General features: G+C 40.7%; 1 long non-coding RNA gene across 10 annotated transcripts in view; it reads left to right on the plus strand.

Moving 5' to 3' along the window:
- The window catches only part of LOC309630049, a 384,028-nt gene that overhangs the window by 193,001 nt on the left and 171,976 nt on the right, over window positions 1–19,051 (plus strand). The window contains exon 1 of one of the 10 annotated variants that reach the window (XR_014245384.1): window positions 1,971–14,249. The exons of the other annotated variants lie outside the window; for them this stretch is intronic. This is a non-coding gene — a long non-coding RNA (uncharacterized lncRNA). Of the gene's footprint in view, window positions 1–1,970; window positions 14,250–19,051 lie in introns of those variants that run through there. 10 annotated transcript variants of the gene reach the window in all.

The raw sequence follows: 19,051 nt of genomic DNA on the forward strand, positions 1-19,051 counted from the left end.
AATACTTCCTGTGTTCAAACCTCCAGTTCTTTACCTTTCAAATTTATCCTCCATTGATGCGAATTATCTAATTAAAATGGAAATCTCATCTTGCCATTCCTTTGTTTATACACCTCCCTTTCCAGTAGAATAGTTTTCTAGCTTGTTTTCTATTATTTCCCTATGCCCATCATAATGCCCAGGCATACGAAATGTCTTACAGTCCCAGAATTCCTTTTGATTTGTTATGGATCCATGCTGTTACTTTCATTCTGGAATGCTCTATCTCACTTCTGACTAGAAGGCATATTTTTAGTTACCCTTCAAGATGTGCAGCTCAAGGGTGACATTTTAGTTGTGTACCCCATGAGACAAAAATTAAGAGCATGGAACCCAAATTTAGGTATGCTAATTTGCATATTCAAAATTTACGCTTGTATTATTGTATTTATATTACATATGTACATTACAAAGCCAACACAAAATTATAAATAAAAAACAAGTAGAAGTTTTCAGGTTTCATCTTCACTCCCATGAACTGGTTTGTGTCTCCTGAGGTAAGAGCACTGAATTTGGGAGACCAGTTTCTCTAATCTGCAATGTTTGCTATGATGATCCCCACCAAAGCAGAACTGATAATACTCTCTTTTGTACCTCCATAATTTTATATTTGCTGACCTGTTTCTCCTATTTTATGAGATCCTTTAATCGGGCTGGATCCTATTCATTTTTGCATTACTACCAGCTATTGTTTGGCCAGTATTCATTTATACTTTAATTCATTCCATCAAATGCCAATCAATAGTTATTGAATGTCTGCTATATATTAAGCAGTATTAATGTCTGCTGTATTGTTCTAGGTGCTGGGGACTCAGTAGCAAATTAATCAAAGTTCCTGACCTCAGTTAGCTTACATTTTAGTGTATGTGTGTGTGTGTGTGTGTGTGTGTGTGTGTGTGTGTGTGTGTGTGTGTGTGTGTGTTTGGGGGAGGGTTGGTGGGGGAGAGATAGATAATGAGCAAACAAGTAAATGTAAATAAAATGCTAGGTGTGATATGCTCAGTGAAGAAGAAAATAGTGACATCATTTGGAAATAGACCTAAACTGAGGTTCTAAACAGTTGCCTGTTTCTGTAAACCTAACCACTTGAGACATCAAACAGCTGTGTGGTTCTCTTCATATGATTTCTTAATTACCCTTCCTATCCCAGCAGAAAGGGTGGATTCTTATCAGTATGATAAACCATGTAGAGAGAAAGGTTTGTAAAACACCAGGTTCCTCACCCCCTATTGCTTTACTTCTTTTATTAGAAAACTAGGGCTATTTAGTTCTACAATTGTGTACATTAATCATTATTTACTTGGCACTTCTCCTGTTCTATTGCTGAGAAGTTCCTCTAGCCTACTTTCTGACCTTGCTCTTCTAATGTTTGTTCTGGACCTAGCCCTGCATGTGAATCCTCCTCCCTAATACCTGCATCTCTATTCTGTTCAGGGGTGACATCCAAAAGGCCTTCTTATATCTTATCCATCCCTCAACCAGTTCCTTCCCCTCTGTCCTTTGATCGTGGATAAATTTCCTTTAGTCTTCAAACTTTCCCTCAAAGATTTGGCCAAGATTTGCCATTTTCTTCAGAGATACCATTCCTCTCCCAACCTCTTCAATGAAGCCAGGTCCATTTTTTAACTCCCCTGTCTCTCATGACCAGAAGAAGAGATAAGTATGTCCTTGTTTCTTTGTGGTCCCTTTAGTCCACTATCCCATGATAACATCTTCTTCATTAAGGTTCTTCTATTTGATCATGCTACCTACCTTCTTTATTTCCTTGTTACAAAAATCTACACATATTATGGAAACCCTTCCACCTCCAAATTCAATAGGTGAATCACAATTATTATTTATGTACTTATTCATATATATATATTTTTTTGACTAGCACATTTCTTCTGATTTAGTCGTCTGTAAAACTTAGCCATTCATGTGGTTGGGACTTTATTAATAAATACCTTGGTTCCATACTTCTTTAACTTCCTCATTGCTTGTTATCTCACTCAAAATGGCCCCACACTCATGATCTCGAGCTCCAGATTCCCTTCTCTGATCACAACTTTGTGTCCTTCCTTTTCTTCTCTTTCGTTCCTGCAACCTGCTCTTTGTCCTTATGACCTTCAGGTTCTTGACTCCTCCTTCTTCAAGCTCTGCTCTAACCTCATAAGCCTTCTTCTCCAGCCTATACTCTATAGTAGGTTGTTTCAATTATGCAGCTGCTACCATTATAGAAACTATTATCTCCTACACTTCATGACATTTCCAATTATTATTATTATTTTTTTTTAGTCAATCACTCATAGCAGATGACTTCCTCTTTAGTATGTACTTTACCATTCCCCTCTTCTTTTGTTTCCATTTCTGAGGAGAAGGTGCTTGTCTTCTTCCCTGCTGAACCATTGAACCTAGTCCTAGGCCTCCTGCCTCAAGATGGTGTCATGGAGAAAGCATGGCCTTTGGCCCTTGCCTCACAAGAGCTAGAATTTCAGGCCTATTGTGGATGTAGATATATGCCCTGGAGCAACATGTTTAACCTACTTGCACCTTAGATTTTCATCTTTAGTAGAAAATAATAATAACATCTTTCTCACAGTGTTGATGTGAGAACTAAATAATAAAACATAAATGTATCTTGCACAGTATTGGGACCAAGTAGGCACAGACTATATGTTAGTTTATTCCTTTCATCTGGTGCTGTATTAAGAATTCTTACCCTGCTTTCGCTTTTTACATAAGCTCTCTAGGTCCTTTTCCTCTGTGTACACATGTGCTTATACCTGCCCTACTCTGAACAAGCTTTCCTCCATTGTTAAGTAGTAAATCCCATGGTCTTTTCTTAGTTCTAGGCCTCCTTGGTCTCAAGGTTACATCTGGTACTACTGACTACACCTTTCTTCTTGAAACTGTCACCTCCCTTGGTTTCCATAAGTAAGTTGCTATCCTACCTCTTACTGCTCCTTATTTCTTAACTTTTCTGTTCTTTTTCCTGCTTCTCCTAACAAATAAAATGTCCCCCTAAGATCAGACCCCTGCTTTCTGCCCTTTTCTTTCTACAGTTATTTCCCCAATGTTTTGATTCCCTCCCCTGGCCACAGTTCTCACCTTTGAAGTGATTTCTTCTGCCAAATCTCCCCCAAGGCCCAATCCCTGATTTCTACCTACTCGTCTCCACCTGCATGTCCTAGTAATACCTTAATATGTATAAAACTGAACTCTTCATTTGATCTTCTTAATAACACCCCCAAAAAGGTGCCATTATTGTTAAAAATAATCTTTGCATTTTTCTCTATCTTGCCTCACATCTAATCAGTTGCCAAGACCCATTAAGGATACCATCACAAGTTTGTGTTTCTCTTCAGAAATTATTGTTCCTAGTGCCATCACTCTACTTCAGACGTTCATTACCTCTTCTCTGTACCTTAGAAGTACATTCCTAGCCAGTCTCCCATCTTACGTCTACCTTCCCCATCTATACTAGATATACTTAGTGACACTTTCCAATTCAAAGCACTTTGGGGGCTCCCATTGCTTTCCAGCATTCCAGGTTCTTCATAATGTTGTCCTGGCCTATTTGACACCATCTAACATATTTATCACTGCTTGACTCCTAATGACCTACATTTCAACCAATCTGGAGTATCTGCCCTTCTCCAAGCATGACTTACCTCTTTTTGCCTTCATTTGCACATTTTTAATGTACCTTTGGTCTGAAATGCCTTCTGGTTCTCCTTTTATAATTTGAAATCCTACCTCTCTTTTAAGACTCATCTCAAATCATTCTTCCTTCTTGAAATCATTTATGTTCCTCATCTAACTTCTCACAACTTTAAGAGATTTTTTTCTTTAAGAAAGAAATTCAATTCTTCCTCATATTATAGTTATTTGTACACTTATCTACTATCCACATAGTATGTTGTCTAAGAGCTAAACTGTGTTTTACTCATCTTTTTCTCCCATTTTGTGCTGAATATATTATCTTGCTAATAATATTTAGACCACATATGTGTTGAATTGACTTAAACTGGAAGTACACACTGGTTTATTATGTGCAAATCAAAACTCTGATTTAAAGAAAAAGGAATAACTTATTGATTTAGGCTTTTTCCCCCATATAAAACAATATAAAAATCCACAAAAATAGTCTAAGCACAGAAAAAATAAATAGCTGACCAAGAATGGACAGTGAGGTAACAGGCAATAGAGCAAGAGAAAGAGGATGACTGTTTAAGACTTGGTTTCTAAAAGATTGTCATAGAAGCAAAAAAATAAATAAATAAAAAAGAAAGAATCACTCATCACTCGATTTGGTAAACTGGCTTCGTTTTGTAGAGGATTCAGTTTAGCGTTTGAGAGACAACAATTATTTGCTTGGCCTCTTACTGTCATTTCCAGGGTAGATGACTTATAAAAATAGTAACCTTGAAAGTCTGGGCTACTAAACATATACACAAAGGTTAAACAATTAAATGTCATTACCATCTAGCCCTCCATGAATCTGGTAGTGTGTGTTACATGTTTGTGCCTCAATTTATTCATTTTTCAAATGTCACCTCCTTAGAGAGGCCCTCCTTGTCCCCTCTACCTATAGCATTTCTCTATCACATGACCATCAGTCTCTTTACCTTCTTTCATTCTTCATAACACCTGTATGACCCATCTGTCTTCCTCACTGGAAAGTAACCACCATCAGGGCAGGGACTTCGCTATTTTGTTCTCGGCAGTCTCTCTACTTTAGTCTAGAACAGCCTACTACATGGTGAGAGCTCAATACGGAAATATGTTTTGTATGAATGGAAGTGCCAAAAATATTTGACCCTTATATGACATGTTTGTTACAACCCCGAATTCTTTGATAGGATATTTTATTTTGTGCCACTCAGGTTTTGCTCACCTAGGCAATATAATTGTAAAGCTTTCTAATCCTTTCTAGAAATCCTCTTTCGTAAATTGGCCAACCTACTCTTTCCATAATTTATTTTGTTTATTCTATGAGAGAAGTTGGCTCAAATTTTCCCAGTAAGTGAAAATGGGTTTCTAATTCGGCTTTCACTGCTTATTCTTTCCTTTTAATTCATGGTCATTCTTGTTCCAGCGAGTCCCTGTTGACCTACTCAGAATCATTACTGGGAACCAGAAGATGGTATGTAATTGAATTGGTATCGCTGCTGTCACCATCAATTTGTGTAGGAAAAAAGGCTGAGGAAACACAAAGGCAGAAACTATAATTGAATATGGTTACTCCAAAGGTAAAACAGAGTTGCAATTTTCAGAGAGCATGGCAGGTCAGATGGTGAATGGGTAAGGGCTGAGTGAGATGAATTATCCCTAGGGAATATGAAAACCAAAGAAATGAACTTCAGCCAAAATGGATGGTCAGAAGTCACTAAACCCACAGCTTTCACAATGTCAATTCTTTTTCTAGGCATTCAAGTACAATTAACACTGGATTATGAGGTGAATAGGGGATCAGGAGATGTGGGTTCTAGTTCTGATTTCTTCAGTGAAGGCAAAACAATTAACAAATTAATTGCCCTGGGCCATAGTCATCTCATTTATAATATTGGGAAAATAACATAATTTCTGGCTCTCAGGACTGCTAAGAGGACCCGATAACATGGTATCTTTGATTGCTTTTGAATAGTGCTTCATGCTGTTTGGAAGCTAAGTCTTATTATTACTTGATCAATGCCTTATTTCTACAATGACTAATCATTTCAGTTAGCTTTTTATCCATTACAAAAAGCATACCACAGAGAATTGGCTTGCTCAAATTATGTTTATTTAACTTCCACCCTCCCATTAATATGTATTATCATGGCTAGGAATGTAACAGTCTGCAAGTCAGGAAATATGGAAGTGATATCTGCCTAGCATCCTTATGTTTCAGCGCTTCTCTTGTCACAGTGAGGGATGATGTTTACTTTGATAATATTTTATCAATGTCATCCATGATTCTGTTGCCTAAACTATTATTTCTGTTACTTTGTTATAAATACTATCGAGGGAACATGTGACTAGACAGTATGCCCATTATGGATCAGGCCTCCATCCTCTCTTCCACCCAGAATTTTCTCCTACCATTGTTTTTCCTTCTTCAAACCTTACTGCATTTGGTGATATTCTAGAATTCATTCATTGTCTTACTCTAATTCTGGCCCCAATTAGTCATTTAACATAAAGGCTCTGAACGGCTTAAATTTTGTTTCCCTATTTCATATGTCTCTAAAAAATGTTTAAAAGGTACCAACAGGCTAAAACTTATTTCCTTTTGTGTCACCTGTTACTCTCAGAAATATTGGCAACTGGGTATAGAGGTAAAAGTTTGAAATCCCAGTGAGGGTCTGGAAATTGATTGTCTATTAAGGACAGGTCATCATACAGCCTAGTATGCCTAGAGGATTCTGGTTTATACCTGGTGTCCAGGAATAATTATCAACTGTACTCCCCTGTCAGCCACAAAATGCCTTATTTTAAGCAATAAATAACATGACCACCCTATTGAGGACAGTATTTCCAAAGCACCTTCCAACTCTCAGAATCATGGGTTATTAGAGCAAGAAGGGTCTTTAGGGTCACCTGCCATTCTCTAACCACATGGACACTGAGGAAAGCTTCAATAACTCTGGTCAACCAGATAACTTAGTTTTGCTGAAAACTAGCCATATAACTTTTTATGAACCCAATTTTTTCTCTGGCATTGAGTTTTAGTTCTAAACTGCTACCACTGGCCTAGAACCTATATGATTTTTCTCTCTCTCTCTCTCTTTGGTGTTTAGTGATATTTTCTGATTATGAAATTAGTACATAGTATTTAAAAATTGAAACATTATGAACAATGTAATAATTAGAAAGAAAAAGTGCCCCCACAACTCTATCTTCTAGATAGAGCCTATATTAAATATATTTGACATATATTTAGTGTTCTCTTTTATTTTATTTTTTTTCTTGTGCTAAGATCCAAGGAAAGACGTCTTACAGAACAGTTTTAGAGATCTTTCTAAAGGCAATTAGAGTCATGTCGAGTGATCCAAATCAGTCTTTAAACTGGTTTTTCTAGAAATCAGTCCTCTCTAAAGGCACATGAACTAGAAATGGGGTAAGGGCAGTTTTGTTTCTCCCCTTTATGCCTCCCTGTCTTTGCATTAGGAACTGTCATCTGATTGTGCAAAAGTCCACTGATAAGGGGTGGCATGCCCTGTTTTGGCTGATTCAACATGGTATGAATTACCTGCTGGTTATATTGTGACTCCTAGACTGGAATGCTAATGGTCCTCTTTGGCTTCTATGGCTGTATTTAGTTGCAGTGATTTGCCTGAACAGATCAATGGTGACAGGAGGCAGATGTCCTGAGAGTCCTCATTTCCCAGGATGAACTGTCATGGTGGACAGACTCTCCATTGTGCACAGAATGTGGCTTGGATACCAAAAGCACATGTCTAAAATGAAATTCTGGACTTTATGTTGTAATGAATCCAATGCCGTAGAGCTAATTAGCAAATACGAGTACTAAGCTTGCCTATGTAGCTTTTGCCACTAATTAATGTGAAAGTAAGAGAAAAGAGATAAAATGGCAAAATAGATAAATAACTCTATCATACTTGTCTCAGTTACTGCAGGAAGCCAAGAGGGACACAAAAGTATTTTGAAAAATGTAAAGTTTTACTCAAATGTTAAGCTTAAAATAATTAAGTTTATTATAATTGCTTTGTGGTATTTAGGTGAATATTCTGGATACTTCTTTTATTAAGTTCTGCCTAAGTAAAGTGAGATTATTGTAGCCTATGCCATTTTGGCCACATTGGGTGGATACAGTTAAGCTGTCTCTTACAGCTCTAGGATATCCCACACAGAGGGATTTTAACACTAATCCCTTCAGTTTTATGATCAGATATATGTTTGGTCTGGTGTAGAAAATGTTCCATCTCTTGTGTTTAATAATCAGACAATCAAGTTATGCCACTTAATTCTTTATCAGTTGACAATTTGGATTAAAAAATCATCCTTCAATTGTTTCTCACATTAAATTAATCCAAAAGTAGGCTTCTTGATGCTTCTGTACTACTTCCCTCTCCTCTTAGTTTCAGAGTTCCTCATTTTCTAATACTGAGAGCTCACACTCCCCTGGGGTACCTGACCTCTGCTTTATTTCACGCCCACCTGTGTTCTCATCTTTACTGTCAGGGATCTGATGCTGATTCTGTGCTGGCACTGTCTTTTGAGCTCCTCAGATGTGTATTATTAATGCTACCAATAAAAAATACTTTCATGCAAAGCACATTTTTGGAACCTGGTAACATTACAAAAACAAAAATAATAACAAGGCTGATGATATTTATATGACTATTCAGTTCCACCTAGCTTGGGTTTGATAGGCTGTATGATAATCCACAGCAGTAACAACAATAATAGAAGCTGGAGGTGTTTGAGAAAATCACAGTGTATAGGATTGCGCCAGCGAGTCCTAGTCCAGCTCTTCCTGCTAATCAAATTGGTGATGCAATCTTCTCCATTCCCCAGGAGTCACCTCTCTCCTCCAGGAATGACAGAGAATATATTTGATGCTTCTCACCCTGCCCAGATCCACGACCTCCTACCCCTTTGAATAGTCAATACTACTAAGGAACCCAGTGACCCCATGGCATTCAGCCTTAGCCCAGTAGCCTGTTCTTTCTTTTTCTTTTCTCCCCTTGATGCATTGAATTGCAAATCTAGCCGTGCCTCAGTGAAAGCACTTATATTTCTGATCTGCATCCTGACTCCCCTCCTCCTCTGGGACAGCAAAAACCCTGAGGAAATGTAGTCAGCCTCAGTTAAGCCGAGCCTCTGATCAGATTAGCTCCCTGTTTAATAAGACTTGAGGTAGCCATCCCAGCTGTGCTCCATCCCATTTCACATAAGCAGAAGAATTGAAGAATCGATGGCTGAAGACCCTTATTCTATAGAGTGGGGCCTGTGAATGTAGCTTTGGGCCCAGTTTCTCCAGTTTTTATCATGAGAGTTGGGGCAAGAGCCATATTTGCAAGTTTCAACAGGGAGAGTTAAACCATAGAAGAGCTGAAAAACCTTACCTAGGGGAGGCGACAAAAGTATTTATTAGGCGACTAATAAAACTTTAGATCCTACTTTTAAGCATTTAGCCCAAACATGATTGTTTTGATAGCATAAGGTCACAGTCCTTCCACCTCCCCAGCCCTCTGGGCTCTTTTCCTAATATGTAAAACGTATTGGATTAACACAAGCTAATTCTTAAAGCCCCTTTCTGCTCTGAACTCCCTTGAGACTCTCAGGCCCTATAAAGCTTTTATGGAAAAGATATTTTGAGGAAAGGATGAGGAGACCTCAATTTTGGCTTTCATTCAACTATTCATTATTTGGCAAACATTAGTTCAGTACTGATCATGTGACAGCACCCAGGTGAGTAACCACAGCACCTGACTGCAAAGAATTCATATTTTACTGGAGAGACAGGGCCATAAAGTATAATCATAATCCAATGTGGTCAGTACAAAATCAAGACCATACAGGGTATTATGAGTATACAGAAGAGAGCTGTACTACAGCTGGCCCAATGGGATCACAGAATAGAGCCTATTGAATTTATATGGTTATCTTCCAACCCAAGTATGTCATCAAAAGTGGAGGTTGGCCCAGACAACCTCCACTAACCAGATATGTATCTGGTTACTTATCTTAAGAAAGAATAGGTAACCAGCAATATTTTAAAATATTAATGTATCTGTTTTTGAAAACATGCCAAAAATTAGGACAGGAGGGTTTGTTATTAAATGCTTTGTTGCTCTTTGACTTTGTAAGTTGCTGTAGAGTGCTATGTTCTACTTCAGGTTTGGACATAGGCCTTTTCTCTTTCTTAGACAATGTCATTGTGCAATAGAAAAAATACTGGATCACTAGTCAGGAGACCGGGGGTTTGGTTTTGGCTCTGCCACCAACTAGCAAAGTGACCTTGGTCAAATTACTTAAACTTCAGTCTTTTCTATTAAATAACATGGTTGGATGAAATGATCCCCAAGTTTCCTTCCAGTTTTGATAGGATGGTTTCTGTTTCCCTGTGAATCTCTGATTGTTTCTGATCCCAAGTGTGTCTGTGAATGTGTGTGGTTGACAAAATAGGCTCAAAACATAAGAAATTAGTATGAGGCTATGTCACAGGTTGGGTTCCCTGGGAAGCAGGCTCTGGGATGAAGACTGTCAAGCAGATGGTTTATTGGGCGTGCTCTTGGGATGGATTCCAATGGAAGGGAAAGGAATGAATCAGGAATGAACAAAGGGACAAGTAGAGCTCTGATGCAGTCTCAATGGAAAACACAGACAGGGTGAGACTTCAGAGACATCCTGAGTTGGAAAGAGGGCTATGCCTTGATACCCTTTTGTTGGGCAGTCAATGGATACAGCCTGGGATGAAGCAGCTCTCTTTAGTCAAAATAATCCTCAAAGAGGGCTGAAAATTGAGGGCTTTCTGCCGGCAGCACTCTCAGTAGCTGGAAGAATGAGTCCTTCATTCCTGAAGGGGACACTACATCACAGCATCCTCCCCACAATGTCTGTGTGCTCTCACTATTATGAGCATTGATAGAATATATTTGAAAATACCTAACACTGTGTCCATACTCAATCGATGTTCATTTGTCCATCTGGTCTACCCGCCCACCCATCCATCCTTTTATTACTTTTTTTTTCTTTTTCAGAGCTTATAGGACTGAAAGGAGAGAATCAGTTGGTAATTCCTCTTACTAGCAAGAAGGGAATTCCTGTTTAAGGAAGGAGATTGTATCTATTGATTCCCTTCTAATCTGAAGCTACCTCTTTTCTATACTAATTAGCAATAACAATTGAATACTGCTCTGGTTTGCAGACTTTTTGAAATATGCTATTTTATTTGATCCTCACAACAAACTTATGTGGCAGGCTAAGCTGGTATTAATAGTCTCACTGTAGAGATGAAGAAACTGAGGATAAATCTAGTAACTTGTCCCAAACCAGGATGAGATGAAAGGAGACTTTGAATCCAGGTCTGCTGATTTCTGGTCCAGGGTTATTTCCATGATGCCAGAGTCAGCAGGGCCTCACAGGCTATGGAGCAGCTGATAACCTGGGCTTGGGGCAGCCTGTCTTCCTGGAGAGTTTTTTCTCAGCAGAAGCTGAGTTACTGTACAGCAGTAACTGCCAGGGACAGGGAGCCTATGGGCCCCTTCCCAGTGTTTCAGTTCCCTACATTTCAGCCCCCTGCAGCTCACTGAGCCTGTGTAGAATCCCGTGTGTATATTGTCAGCAGACCCACTAAGCTTGGTAATATTACACACAGAACAGCAGACATTGTTCCCTGTGACTTAGTGTGGATTTATGGTGAGGAAAAGTCCAGGCAGACAGATGTAATGTGTCACCATCCCATAGACCAGTGCTTCTCAAACCTTAACTTGCATTTGAATCACCCGGAAATCTTGTTAAAGTGCAGACTCTGGTTCAGTATGTCTGGGGTGGGACTTGAGAGTCTTCATTTCAAGCACATGCCCAGAGGAGGCTGGTGCTGTTGGTGCATGGATAATGGTTTCCCTCTCTCCCAGTCACAGAAACCCACAATCCTTCACCAAAGAAGCCCAAGACTGGTACTTGCTTTAAAGGCTAGCTGGAGCCAGTGATCTGAAAGAAACAAGTCATAATTTTATTGTAGTTATAGTTTCTTATTTCTCTCCGCCTCCTCCTAACCTCCACTCTTTCTAAGGAGAAAAGGGAGAAAAGAAGGTGGCAGAGAAGGGAGGAAGAGAAGAAAGTAAGAGAGAAGGAAAGAAAAAAGAAAAGCGAATTGGCAATGTAGCATGTGGTCAGAACAAACCAAGCTGTAGATTTCTGTGATGCTGCTAGTAACAGGTGCCCCTGGAGCCTTTTCTTGTTTAGAAGGGTCAACATTATCCATTTTGTGAAAGAGGAGAGGAGACCATATGTATAAAGCCTGCAGATACCAGAAGGAAAGATGCTCGTCCGCAGCGTCTTTCCCACTGGTAAGTAAGGGGAGTCCTTGGGGTTAGAAGCCCAGGGGAAAGCCCTGTGATCTTGTTAAACCAGCTCCATTTAATGAGCTGTGGCTGGGTATTTAAGCAACAGAGCGCCCCTCGCTGCAGTCCCTGGGGTGTTGATTTACTCCTTGATGGTGTCTGTACTGTAGAATACGGCTTCATTTCCTGGCTTCTCAGGCTGGTGGAGGGGGTGGGTGGAAGCAAATGCTTTTGAAGTGATTTTTTTGCTAAAACATTCAAATTGCTTTTTCCTAAGGGGGATGAAATATTTTCTGAGTTTTTGCCACATAGTTTCTCCAAGCAATAGAAGGAGGGGGCAGGGAATAGAAGCTGGAAACAGCCTTAGTCAGGAATGTTCTCGGGAGTAATACCAGGCAGAGCAGGGGGAGGGGAGCTTTTGTTCTACAAGGCAAGCTCTCTAAAAGCAAGGAGAAGAAATATGAAAATCAGGGCCTGCTCACCAGGGAAAAACTGTCAATGCAGTGGTGGAATATACATGTGAACGGAATATTTAAAACAGGCTTGATCAAAGCTCCATGAGGTATTCTGTGCAGAGCACTGTCTCTGCCGGTCACCTACTGTCTTCCTGACTCTCCATCCTGGTCTCAGGGTGGGGTGTTGGGCAGGCCAGGGTTGGTGCTGACAGCCTTTGTCTGTCTGTGTTCTCAGGGGTGTGTGTGTGTCTGTGGTGGGGGAAGGGTGACAGCCAAGGCTTTCCAGGAGCATGTATCTATGGAGACTTGGGGTGGAGCTGAGTTCAGGCCCTGGCACCAGCCTTCCAGAGGGAACTCAGAAGTATGGTAATTAGGCATCTCCTCCCTCAGGCAAATGGAGAAGGAGTTTGCTTTTCCTGAACGCCAACCTGCAGAGATGAAAACCAGGAGGAAACAGCAGGATTCACCTGCCACCCCAGCTCAGGATTCCTGAGGCCCCTGGTGAGAAGGTGGTGCTGCTCTGAGCGTCTGTCACAGATGCCACTTGCTGTTGATTTAAGCATCCTGGTTTCTTTTTCATAGAACTTTTACCCACTTGTTTGAATGATTTATCACCAAGAAATCACATTCTATCCTTGAACATCAAAAACTCTGTCTTTTTGAGAAAAATGGCACAGTGAGAGGCAGGGAGATAGAACAGGAGTGTATAATTTTACTTAAAGGAAATCTCATGGAACTGGAAATAACTTAAAATAGTCTATTTTACGAGAATGGCGGCAGTTTTCTAATTGATTTGCATGTGTTATTCTATTGATTTCCAAAAGAGGACTGAGGTAGGCATTGTGATGGCTATTTCGTGAATGAGGAGACAGAGACTCTGAGAGACTGTGATTTGTCCAAGGTTACACAATTAGTAAGTGGCAGATCTGGGACTCAATTAAATGTGTTCTGCTGCCTTCCACTATATTATGACAGCTCTCCAAAAATGAGCTGTTCCATACCATCTCCCTCTCTGGCAACCCTATCTGCCTTAGGAACCCATTTTACTATTGCCTGTAGAAAATAGATCATCCCCCACCCCCTTTGTAATTCTGGGTCATATCCTTGGTTGTTATTATCTCATGAGATTTATTTTCTAAAAAGATAAAAGTCTCCCGTAGTGGAATGTAAGGGGAGGTTGCCAAACCTGACCTCTACCCACTGTGATTTCAGGGGAAGCACAGGGTACCAGCTATGCACCCATGTTATAAAGATGATCCCACACACCAGCCTTTGCCATATTTTGGTATAAAGCAAGTCAGAGGCAGTAGAGTAAAATAAATATTAGCATGGGCTTTGGAGTCAGATTTCCCTGCATAGTCCAGCCTTGTCACTGATTAACCTTTCTAGGCCTTAATTTTCCTATGTGTAAATGAGGAATAATAATACCTCTCTTAGAGGAACTCTGTGAGGGTTAGAGTAAAGAATGCATGTGAAATGGTCAGTAGAGTTCCTGGTCCCAAAATGTTACTGACTGCTATTTTTAGATCCATAGATTGTGCAGTAGGACCCTTAAAAAGAGGTTTGCCTTTGAAAGACTTGCAAGAATTCAAAGTGATTTAAATCTCTTTCAACTGAAAGGCCTTTACTTTTAGCTCTGAGATTCTGTGGGTCTAGGAAATACTGTGATTCATGCATCTTTGTATTTCTCACAGTTACCAAGCACAAGGCCTTACATGGAAAAGGTGCTCAATTAATTCCAGTTGACTGGGGTGAGGTGAGGAGGAATGTGTATGTGGTGGGGGAGGGTGCTGGGTGCAAAGTTATGGGGAGAAGGGGTGTGTGGGAATGTGCCCTTTGACCACAGCCCAACATCTTTAGACTCCTTCTTTATACCTTTGCCCTTGGGGCACAATATTCTTTTCTCCAATGTTTTTTCCAGAGTACAGTGTCAACAGAGATATTCTTATGATTGTTGTCTTGGGAATAATAAACTCTGCTTTACTAGAGATGAGAGAATCTTTGTTCATAATAAAAGAGAAAAGCAGTTACCCAAGTAGACAGAACTTCCAACTCTTCTTAGCTTTGGAGATTAAGGACTAACCATTTCTGAATACACTGCTATGCTATTCTTGGCCCACACCTTTCTCTTCCTGACTATTCACCAAGTCCACCATCTTGCAGATTTCGTCCTATTTCTCGTCATAGATCTAGCTGTGCTTTCCTGGAGTCCATGGCCATTGCTACACCTTAGGCTCAACAGACTTGATCCTCAGCTTCAATGGAATTTTGTCTTCCAACGGGCTCCTCAACCTTTTATGAATTATCCCTTGAGATCCCCATTTCTATACTGGAGAAAGCAGAGAGGCCCTGTGTTAAAGACCTACAAGGACCTGAGATAAAGAGACCTCTTTAGATTTGTTTACCGTGGGGTTGATGACCAGTAAAATGTCTAGCTTAGATCAGGGTCTTCTTGATGGGTAGAGCTGCCTATACGCTGAGATGGAGAAAGGAAGCTACAATGAAGTATGATATAAATGTCATTGAGAGTCCTAGTTGCCCCCAAATCATTTCATTATTATAGCATTGAAAGGGCTTAGTGATTATTGTTTATTATTTTTAGCACCTAAAGTCCTGTATTAGAGATGCTCAATCAGATTGAACCAGGTAGACCCAGAATCATTTTCTAGCTTTAACCATTGCTGGATCTATGACCTCAGGCAAATTACTTTAGTTACCTCATTCTGTAAAATGGCAAATATAATCTATCCCCTTTGTGATTGTGGCATGGAATAGAAATAATGGGTGTAAAGTGATTCTTGATGACTGATATGTATTAGATGCACAATAAATGGGAGATATTTATTATTAAAATATTTAAGTACTTATAGACTAATATTTAATAGAAATATTAAAGTATTTACAGGCTATTCCTCCATAAACCACACACTGAAATAGGAATATGCCTCCTGAGAGAAGTAATGCACCCAGTTTATCAGTTTAACTAGCTTTCACCTTGGAAAACAATGGTGAGGTTTCAAGGTATGGGACAAAGAGAGAAGGGTGTTGGGGAGAGTGAGCAGTGCCCACAGACTAAATTAGAAACAGATGCCTACCACTACAGTGTACTAGTTGTACCCATGATGATTGTGCTGGGGACTATGGTGGATCTGGCCACAGAGCTCCCGGCCATGAGAAGCGTCCTTCATCACAACAGTACCAAGTGGGCAGTGAAGTTCCTATTATTATTTTGATGAAAAATAAAGAAATATATCAAGGATCAACCCAAGTTTATAAAACTGATGAATGAAAGAGCTTGGATTTGAACCCAAACCCTGTTCTCTACTCTTAGTATCAATATCATATTGCCTCCTTACTTATTTATTCTTTATTCCACACAAAGTAAGTGTTGTTTTCCTATTAACCACATATTCCAGTTATCCATTCGATATTCATTTAACCAGTATTTGTTGGAAACTTCTTATTTTCCAGGTAGTATAGAGGATGCAACAATTCATAAGGCAAAGCCCCTCACCTCTCAGAGCTTGCAGCCTGATAGGGGAAATAATTGCAATACGAGGCAGAATGTAAAAGATGCCAAAAGAGAAGTATGTCTCTCTGCTTCTCCATTTCTCCTTCCCACAGATAATCAATAAATAATCCTACTCTGTATTTTGCTCATACCTGTCTTCCAAGGAAACCAAATGCTTTGCATGTATTATCTTGTCAACACTCCCAATAGTAGAACAGCTTCATAGTTCAGTTCCAAAAACCTATCACCTTGTAAAACTGTGTGCAGCCAATCTCACACTTTCTCATGTCAGTCAGAGCAGTGACACAATGTCTTGCAATTAGCATCAGAATCTCAAGTACACAGCATCAGCATTGGGGGTCACATGCCTCAGGTTTATTTAGATCTGCATGGGGACATAGTCCCTTTTTTCTTTTATAGCTTATGGACTGATAAGCCAGTCAGTGGGGCTGTGATGAGGGGAAAAATAAAAAGAATGAAGCAATTTTATTCCATTTGGCCAGCAGCAGAAGGCAAACGCCCAAGGGAAGTTAAGGAGCCCTGGTAGCATCTGAATGCTGAGTTATAGTGAAGGTTACCACTGAACCCTGACTATGTGCTAGGCATAGTGCTGAGTGCCTTATTTTCATCATCTAACACACACACACACACACACGCCAGTTTAAGAGGGTTGTACTTACTTTTGGTTAAGCACTCTTATTGCCATTTCCTTACAAGTGAAGGAACTGAGACTCAGTTTGGTTAAGTAACTTGGCTTAGGCCAGGCAGTGAGTCTGAAGTGAGCTGGAGCTCAGCCACAGACCTGACTCTTTAAAGCTTACGTCCTAATGACTATGCCATACCCCTTCCTAAGATTGGGAGAATCAAGAAAAGCTGCATGTAGATAAAGCCTGGCTGTCTGAGGAGTCTGCGGGCAAGAGCCAGAAAGACAGGAATTGGGAAGCATCCAAGTTTAAGATGAGACCATGAAATATGTAACAGTAAGAACTCTTGGTTGAAAAGACTGAAGCCCAACTCAAGCTATCTTAAATTATAGAGGAACTTTTTATCTCAGAGAAGCAAACTATGGCAATAGTGGGAGAAGAGTGGGTCCAGTGGTGTTCATCTAGGGAAATGAAGGCCTCAAGTCTCTGTCTGTCTCTGTCTCCCCATACTGCAATTCTGCTTCCCTCTTTTCATTCTTTGACACCAGCTCACCCCATGAGGCTGAAACCATGTCTATAAGCTGCCTCAGAATTTTATCTTTAAAGCTTCAAGGCCTGTGAGGAAAAAGAGCTGTTTCCCATAAGTTTCAGTTAGAAAAATCCCTAGAAAATTTCTGATTGATTTTGTCTAGATTATTTACCTCCCTGTGGCTAGGGTAACACATTGATCGGAACATCACCCCTCAACCAGAAGGTAGGATTAGGAGTAAAACTGTTTCCTCTTCTAGAAAAAGAGGAAAAAGAGATGTTGGGGGAGGAGATCAAGATGGTAGAGTAAGAGGACATGGAGCTCACCTCCCCCCATGAACACATCAAAAATAATCTACATGTGGAACAATTCTCACTGAAAACTAACTGGAAACTGGCAGAAAGACTCCTGTACAACCATGACTGTAAAAAAAAACAATACACACATCAACAGGTAGGAAAGGAAGAAAAGTCATCAGGTCAGGACCTGTGCCCCTGGGAGCAGACTCAGGGAAAGGGAGATTACACAGGTGGACACATGTCTTGGGGAGTGAGTGGGTCGAGCCACAGACTGGATGTCCCAATCCTGGGGTCCTACGCAGAGGAGATAAACCCTGTTGGCTGGTTGGAGGACAACTGGGACAAATAGAAGAGCTGGGAAAGCCTGCACTCCAGTGTGAGTAGCACATACACTGGCTATCCCCTGAGGCAGGGCAGAGAGAGTTCTGCTCTAGTGGCTGCACACCACAACCCAAGCTGAGCAAATGCTCCGGCCCCACTCATTCCATGTCACAGTGTGGCATTGGATCTGGGGTGGGTGCGACCAGGGAAAAGACTTGACAGTGGGTCAGTCCCGGGGTGGAGCCTGGGTGGGGTGGCAGCAGCCATTGTTGGAACTTAAGCAGTGCCTCAGAAGCTGCCCAGATCTCTGAGGGCAGCCACTCCACCATAGCTAACCTCCCGATACATTCTGAGAGTCCACAAGGGTCCTGCCAGTCCTGCAGAATGGTTCCATAACAGGTCAGGGGCAGTGGAGGCAGGGGGCAGTAATCAGCTGTGAGGGACAAAGGGGACTTGCACCCAAGGCTGTGAATGGGCTGAGCCACAGACATCTACATAGGCAGCGCATCAGACCTCTGTCCATGCACAGGCCCCGCTTGTTTCAACACTCCCCTCCTCTGGGGCTAAGGTCCTGATGTGGGGAGAGTGAAAATCACACACCTAAAGGGAATGAAGCCAGCTTAGGCTTAGCCCCCAGGGTTTCTGCTCCGGCAACTTGGGATCAGACCCCACTCCTGACAGGGTGGTGATGGCCACTGAGCAGACAGGAATCCTGCCTCATACCCTGTGCCAGCTCAAGCCTTCCATCTCCATCCCCACCACTACCAAGTACACCCTGAGGAAAGATGTGACTTGCCTCCACATAAAATTCAGCTCTCCCACTAAAGGCTTTGGGCATATGCAGTCTGTATAGGGACACTCCCACACCAGAACACCCCTTCAAGACTGCAATAGGTAACTGATTCACCTAAATTCATACACGCAGAGAAAGTTAAGCAAAATGAAAAGGCAGAAGAACTACTCTCAATTGAAAAACCAAGAGAAAACCCCTGAAAAAAAAATAATAATGAAACAAATAAACAATGTACCAAATAATGAATTCAAAAATTGGTAGTAAAAATGTTAACTGACTTAGGGTAAATAATTGATCTAAACAGTAAACATTTTAACAAGGAACTGGAGAATATAAAAAAGACCCAATCAGAAATGAATAATTCAGTAGCTGAAATTTGAAAACTCACTAGAGGTAATTCCCAGGTGATCCAGTGGTTAGGACTCTGTGCTTCCACTGTAGTGGCCCGGGTTTGATCCCTG

This window comes from Balaenoptera borealis (genome assembly GCF_965194805.1).
Source record: "Balaenoptera borealis genome assembly, chromosome: 5".
NCBI lineage: Eukaryota > Metazoa > Chordata > Mammalia > Artiodactyla > Balaenopteridae > Balaenoptera > Balaenoptera borealis.